The sequence below is a fragment of the Lathyrus oleraceus genome, chromosome 5 (genome assembly GCF_024323335.1).
Source record: "Lathyrus oleraceus cultivar Zhongwan6 chromosome 5, CAAS_Psat_ZW6_1.0, whole genome shotgun sequence".
In the NCBI taxonomy this organism is placed as follows: Eukaryota; Viridiplantae; Streptophyta; class Magnoliopsida; order Fabales; family Fabaceae; genus Lathyrus; species Lathyrus oleraceus.
The window spans coordinates 220,705,841-220,714,253 of NC_066583.1; the positions used below are offsets into that span (position 1 = coordinate 220,705,841).

The 8,413-nt window shown below is 40.0% G+C and overlaps 1 non-coding gene across 1 annotated transcript; it reads right to left on the bottom strand.

Annotated features, from left to right (window-relative positions):
- Positions 1-1,218: 1,218 nt before the first annotated feature.
- Positions 1,219-1,325, bottom strand: LOC127088415 (small nucleolar RNA R71). Its single transcript, XR_007790252.1, has one exon. It is a non-coding gene; the product is annotated as a small nucleolar RNA R71 (small nucleolar RNA).
- Positions 1,326-8,413: the final 7,088 nt, after the last annotated feature.

Sequence of the window (8,413 nt, forward strand, 5' to 3'; positions counted from 1 at the left end):
CTTAATTTCCGTTGGGTAAGATCGAAAGCCGTACAATGTCTATTTAAACTTAATTGTTTTTAACTATTTCAAAAACAGCGAAAGCGCTTTGTTTAGTTCATTAGGAGTTTTTAACTTAAGAAGAAAAGAGATTTTAAAACTATTTTCGGACGCGTTTATAAGTTTAGAGTCTGGTTCGTGAGAACCTCTTTTGGTTAAAAAATCTAGGTTAAAATACTTTTCAACTTAGTCAAGATACTATATTTCTTAAAAATAGGTTTACTACTCTAACGCAATGCGCGCCTTTTTATAAGTGACAATAAGAGGGTTTGATTAGGGAGTACAACTCGGTTTTGAATACACGAAAGCGACAATTCCTGTTAAATTGGTTCTTTTCAAAGTAGGAAACACTGCCCATAAGTAGTTCTATTAGCAAGTACTTGGATTATTAATTGATTATGTGAATTACATTCGACCTTGTCTTTATTAATTGAACTTTATTCAACACTTCACTTTTCATTGCACACTCTAAAAACACCTATTTTGATTGCCTTTGATAAACACCATAACAATAGATAACGATAGATTGACACTTGGTCTCTGTGGATTCGACAATCTTTTATATTACTCTGACGCGTTCGTATACTTGCGAAAAGCACGCATCAAGTTTTTGGCGCTGTTGCCGGGGACCAATTTCGTCAAATTTCATTTCCCTGTTGTTATATCATTTAGACTTAGGCTATTTCCCGCCGGTCAATGCGAAAAGCTCGCAGCACCGGAAGCTTAGTATACCCTCTGGCGGAACCTGAACGTTACGCTCACGCACGTTTATTCTTTCATAGAATTAGGAGAGCGATGGCCGAAGATCAAAATTAAAGACCTCTTAAGGATTTCGCTCAACCGTCTAATGAAGAACCTAGTTCTAGTATAGTTAACCCAACCATCCCAGCCAATAATTTCGAACTTAAACCTTCCCTGTTGCAATTAGTGCAACAGAAACAATTCACAGGTCTCGCTACTGAGAACCCAAACCAACATTTAAAAATCTTTCTCCAATTAGCAGACACTTTTAAAACCAACGGAGCTTCTCTTGAGGCAATACGTTTAAGATTATTCCCTTTTTCCCTCAGAGATAAAGCCCTATCATGGTTAGATTCCCTTCCACCCAATTCCATTACGACTTGGGATAACCTTAGAAGAGTATTCCTTGCTAGATACTTTCCCCCAAGTAAGACCGCCGTTCTTAGAAACCATATAACTAGATTTATCCAAAACCAAGGAGAATCATTGTTCGAAGCTTGGGAGAGATATACAGAGTTGTTACGAGCATGCCCACATCATGGTTTAGAAAATTGGTTAATCATTCAGACCTTCTATAATGGACTTCACTATAACACCAAGATGACCATCGACGCCAACGCAGGCGGTGCCCTGATGAACAAACCTTACCCTGAAGCTAGTGCCCTCATTGAAGATATGGCTCAAAACCATCAATCATGGGGAGTCGAACGAGCGATAGTTGAGAAGAAAGAAGCCCAAGGAGGAGTGCATGAACTAAGCTCTATAGACATGATGCAAGCTAAAATGGACGCATTAGCCCTTAAGGTCGAGCATATGTGCATAAACCCGAATACTGTAACCGTAGTTTCGTCGGATTGTGAGATAGGTGGAACCAAAGGACACCAATCTGCAGAATGCAGTCTATTAAATGAAACCCACTCTGAGCAAGTGAACTACACCCAAGGAAACCCATACTCGAATACCTATAACCCTGGATGGAGGAATCACCCGAACTTCTCCTATAAAAATAATAACCCTATCCAAAATAATGCACCTCCGAGACAAACTGGTTATCAAGCCCCAAGATCAAATCAACCTATGCAACCTGTACCACCAAAGCCGAGCCTTGAGAAAATTATGGAAAATTTTATCACTTCTCAAACCCAACAAAACAAAGAGTTCATGAACCAAAACATTCACGTTAATGAACTGATTACTCAGTTAGGAACCAAGGTTGACCAAATAGTTACTCATACCAAGATGCTTGAAACCCAGATCTCTCAGGTAGCTTTAAACCAAGCCCCTCAGACTACACCTGGAGGACAGTTCCCTGGACAACCTCAACGAAATCCGAGAGGACAAGCCAATGCTATTACCCTACGAAGTGGGAACGGTTATGATGAGCCACCAAACCCAAGATTGAGTGAACCCGAAACTTCTAAGGAATATACCAAACCCCCAATACGAAGTAAAGGAACCAGAGGAATCTGAAAACCAGGAAGGTCAAGAATAAAGAGAAAAACCTAAAGATAAAACTTACGTACCACCCCCGCTATATAAACCACCTATACCATATCCGCAAAGACTCAAACAAACCCAGATCAATAACCAATACCAAAAATTTATTAAAGTTATAGAAAAACTTCACGTAGAAATCCCTTTTACAGAAGCCATTACCCAAATACCTTCTTACGCAAAGTTTCTCAAAGACATCCTTACCAACAAACGTAGACTTGACGATCCGAAGCCTTTGGAATGTAATGCCATTTCCGAGAATAAATTAGCAAAAAAGGATAAAGATCCTGGAAATTTCTCTATTCCTTGTCTTTTGGGTAGTCATGTCATCGAAAAAGCTTTTCTAGACTTAGGAGCTAGTGTGAGCTTAATGCCTTTAGCGGTTTGTGAGAGGTTAAACTTAGGAGAATTACAGCCTACTAAGATGTCACTTCAGTTAGCCGATAGATCTGTTAAGTATCCGATAGGAATTTTAGAAGATGTCCCTGTTAGGATAGGTCAGTTATTTATCCCTACTAATTTCGTTGTCATGTACATCAAAGAGGACAATGATATACCAATCCTTCTAGGTAGACCATTCTTATCAACTGCAGGAGCCATAATAGATGTCAAGAGAGGAAAGTTGACCTTTGAGGTAGGTGACGAGAAAATAGAATTTATACTTTCGAAATTTCTCATGGCACCTGTGATGGGAGATGCATGTTATGCCTTAGATATCATTGATGAATGTGTTAGAGAATTAGAACAAGAAGAAATCATAAAAACAATTAAGTTACCATCAACCCCCATCATGGAAGATGATTACTTTAAGAAACCCTACATCGATGATAACCTTTACGAATGTTTATCCCTTACCTCAGATCCTATGCCACGCCCTAAGAAACCAACCTTAGAACTTAAGGAACTGCCTAAAAACCTGAGATATGAGTTCCTCGATGAAGAGATGAACCGTCCAGTTATAGTCAGTGCTACTTTGATCCAAAAGGAAATGAACCAACTTTTAGACGTTTTACGAAGATATCCCTCAGCCTTAGGATATAATATCTCTGAACTGAAAGGTATAAGCCCATCCGTATGCATGCATCGGATTTCGCTCGAAGAAGATTCAAAACCCTCCAGGGAATATCAGAGAAGAATAAACCCTATAATGACTGATGTTGTTAAAAAGGAAGTTCTTAAGTTACTTGAGGCAGGTATAATCTACCAGATCTCGGACAATAAGTGGGTGAGCCTTGTGCATGTAGTACCTAAAAAGGGAGGCATCACAGTCGTGCAGAACGATAAAGGCAAACATGTAGCAAAACAGTTAGAAGGAGGATGGAGGATGTGTATAGATTATAGAAAATTAAATAAAGCAACCAGGAAGGATCATTTCCCTTTACCATTTATAGACCAGATGTTGGAGCGTCTTTCCAGACACTCTTACTTCTGCTATCTAGATGGATACTCAGGATTCTTCCAAATACCTATCCACCCCGAAGATCAAGAAAAAACTACCTTTACATGCCCTTATGGAACTTTTGCCTACAGACGAATGCCATTCGGCCTCTGTAATGCCCCAACTACTTTCAGTTGCGTGATGTCAATCTTTGCAGACTACCTATATGGTATTATGGAAGTGTTTATGGATGATTTCTCGGTTTGCGGATTTGATTTCCACAATTGTCTTGCTAACCTTGAGAAAATCCTGAAGAGATGCATGGAGGTAAACCTCGTGCTAAACTGGGAAAAGTGTCATTTCATGGTGACCGAAGGAATTGTTTTAGGACATATAGTTTTCGAAAAAGGTATAGAGGTAGATAGAGCTAAAATAGAAGTTATAGAAAACCTAAAACCACCTAAAACTATCAGAGAAGTCTGAAGCTTTCTTGGACATGTTGGATTCTACCGGCGTTTTATCAAGGACTTCTCCAAAATAACTAAACCTTTACTTGGACTTCTAATGAAAGATGCTGAATTCATTTTCGATGAAAAATGTGATGACACATTTAATCTTTTAAAGCAAGCATTAGTATCAGCACCCATTATGAAACCACCTGATTGGTCAGAACCTTTTGAGATAATGTGCGATGCTAGTGATTACGCGGTTGGAGCCGTTCTAGGACAAAGGAAAGATAAAAAATTACATGAAATATATTATGCCAGTAGAACCCTAGACGCTGCCCAACTTAACTATGCAACAACTGAAAAAGAATTACTCGTTGTAGTTTTCACTATAGACAAATTTAGATCTTATCTAGTAGGAGGAAAAATTATAGTTTACACTGATCATGCTGCCATTCGTTACCTATTAAGTAAAAAAGATGCCAAGCCTAGGTTACTCCGATGGATTCTGTTACTACAAGAGTTTGATTTAGATATAAGAGATAAAAAAGGCACTGAAAATGTAGTAGTCAATCACCTTTCTAGGCTAGAACATCTAAAACCAGATTTAGTACCCATAAATGATGATTTCGCCTATGATAGACTGATAGCTAGACTAGAAACCATTGAAGATGATAGCCTAGGCACTCATGAGCACTTCCAAAATTCCTTAGCAGTAAGTAACGTACCCTGGTATGAAGACTTCATTAATTACCTAGCTGCTGATATTGTACCCCCTGATCTTGACTACCACCGCAAGAAGAGATTCTTCCACGATGTGAGACACTTCTATTGGGACGAACCGCTCCTTTTCAAAAGGGGTAAAGATGGCATTTTTCGCCGTTGCGTTCCAGAAGAAGAGGTAAATAGTATTATCGAGCATTGTCATTCTGCACCCTATGGTGGACATGCGAGCACCTCTAAGACATACGCCAAGATTCTTCAAGCTGGCCTATTTTGGCCTACCATGTGGCGTGATGTCTATGTTTGCATTGTCAAATGTGATAGATGCCAACGCACTGAAAGCGTTTCAAGGCATGATGAAATGCCTCTGGGAAACATTCAGGAAGTAGAACTCTTCGACGTATGGGGTATAGATTTCATGGGACCTTTCCCACCATCCTTAGGAAACAGGTATATCTTAGTAGCTGTAAACTATGTGTCTAAGTGGATTGAAGCTATAGCTGCACCCACAAACGACACTAGGGTTGTGATTAAACTGTTTAAAAACTATATATTCCCTAGATTTGGGACACCACGTTTAGTCATAAGCGATGGAGGATCACACTTCATATCGAGAATATTTGATAAACTTTTAAGAAAATATGGAGTTAGGCATAGAGTAGCAACACCATACCACCCACAGACTAATGGCCAAGTAGAAGTATCCAATAGGGAGATAAAACAAATCCTAGAGAAAACCGTTTCTATCTCTAGGAGAGACTGGTCTCAGAAGCTTCAAGAAGCATTATGGGCCTATAGAACCGCTTTCAAAACCCCTATAGGAACTACTCCCTACCAACTAGTCTATGGAAAACCCTGTCACTTACCGTTCGAATTAGAGCATAAGGCCTATTGGGCCATTAAAACTTTGAATTTAGACTACCTGACCGTCGGAGAAAAGCATACCCTTGACATTCATAAACTAGAAGAACTTAGGCAATCCGCCTACGAGAATGCAAAAATATACAAAGAGAGAACAAAATCCTACCACGACAAAAGAATAGTAAAGAAAAACTTCAATATAGGCGATCCTGTTCTCCTTTTCAACTCTAGGTTACGACTCTTCCCTGTTAAGCTACGCTCAAGATGGACTGGCCCTTTTGAAGTATCCAAGATTCTGAGATCCGGAGCCGTAGAAATCAAGAATGAAACCTGTAGTCCAATCATCGTAAATGGACAAAGACTGAAGCTCTACGAAGGAGGAGACATTCCAGCATACTACTCAAGCCACACTCTGGTTGATCCACCGATTCCTACTACTACAGGTGTATAAATTCTGATCGTCAAGCTAATGACGTTAAACAAGCGCTGCGTGGGAGGCAACCCATGGATTTTCATTTTACTTTTTCGCATTTATTTAATTTTATTTTATTTTTATTTTCACCGAGACTAAATATTTGAATGGTTTGTATTTTCAGGATCACTTACCTAACTTCTGCAGGATGCAGGATTTCGACGATATGCACGTAGCCTATAGAGATGATGCTCAGAGAGAGTGCTACATCGCTCTGTATCAGCGTCCTATGGCGCCCACACGTTATCCAGATCAGCACTGCATGATGACATTGGGCATTGAGCCGAGTATCCGATTTCTGAGCCACCAGCTTCACTGGGACAAGTTCGCTGACGACCTGAGTAACACCTACAGGAACTTGACATTGGAGTTCCTCAGTTTATTTGATTATGACCCATACTCTGGACCGGATGGGTATGCTGCTTTCAGGCTCTTTGGAGTTGAGTACTCTTTCAGCCAGAAAGAGTTCGGTGACCTATTGGGTTTCCAGACCACTCCTAATGTTATCCCCGAGACACCTATGGGATACGTTTTAGGTAAGGAGGTGGAGAAGTTTTGGAGTGATATATCAGGTGGAGGAAGCCAGGATCCGTCTACGCAGCTGTCCCAGATTATACATAACCCTGCTTTTAGATACTTCCATATGATATTGGCACATTCCTTCCTACGAAGACCGGATGCTGAGACATTACTGAGTGAAGAGGAGATCTTCCTACTATTTTGTGCATCCCAGTCTCGCCCAATAGCATGTGGGAACTTTCTGTTATGTGGCCTCAGCGGTGTTTCTAGATCGACCGAAGGAGTCATCCATGTAGGCGGGATTATTACATAGATTGCTGTCGCTTTAGGTCTATCTCGCAAGCTGTTACATCTCCGGACCTATTGTGGGTACACTACCATGGATATCGACTTCTGTTTGACCAGAGGGTTGATGAGGAGAGCCTCTTTCCACCCATGCCAGTTCCGATTGCTAGTCGACAACAGGGCTATTCATTACTTCACACTACCTGATCCTATGATGACTAGTGTGCATGATCCAACAAACTGAAGTTATGCTCTCGAGGGCCAGGGAGAGACTATCGAGGAGCTGATATCACCACCTATTGCTGAGTACACGCCTACACCACCTTCTCCCAGGATCACTTTGTTCTCTAACAATCTATCATTGCAGACCCCAGACATCCGCACCCAGATTGCAGACTGTCGTAGAGAGATTGCAGAGCTTAGACAGGAGGTGGCTGACCTCACCTTACAGATGGGAGTATCTGATCTCACTCACGCTACTGAGGCCGACTGTTTATACCAGGAGATCGTAGAGCTCAGGCAGGAGGTAGCCATGCTCCGTGGATCTACTCAGGAAGACGACATCCCTACTATCTGATCTTACCATTTCATCTTATTTTATCTCTTTTTATGCTTATATTTCTCGCATTTACATAACTCGTTTTATATCATCGCATTTGGGATATTTTATCAACTATGTCTACACATTGATACTTCTACTTATATATATATATATATATATATATATATATATATATATATATATATATATATATATATATATATATATATATATATATGTCTTATGTTTGTTTATTTTTACATTTTATTTTTGTTGTTTATTTATTTATTAGTCTAATGTTTAAATTTTATTTTATTTTTATTTTTATAAAATTATGCAAGCCAATGATACTAGGAAATTACAAGACAAACGCTATCCGGACCCCTCAAGTCAAAAGACAACGAGAAGCCCAAGCCAAAGGACCGAAATCCGGCCCAACCGCATTTTGCCTTGTGGCGCTCGCCATAGACCCTGGGACGCCCGCCACAGCGTCTGTATAAGCTCGGGGCAGACTCCCTTTCTTCACCATTTTCACACCTTACAACCTTCTAAACCCATTTTTCCACCTTGCAAAAACGTCCTTGAACCCACAAAAATCTCACACCTTTCTCACCCCCACACCACACAAATCATTTTCCCGATTTCCATTTTTATATTCATCTGTCGGATTTCATAAAAATCCAACCTTTTCACATTCCACTTCATCTTCTTCGTCACATTACAATAGCTACACAATGGAGTTTAATGGATTCATTCTTCGAGGAGGGAAACCGGGAGATAAGCAAAGGAAGAGTATCAAACGGTTGCAAAATCGGGAGATCCTCCCGACAAGGTATGTTGATGAAAATTGTCTCTACACTTTGGGTATCTATCAGAGCATATTTTATTTATTAGATAATTTAGGTTTGCATAGT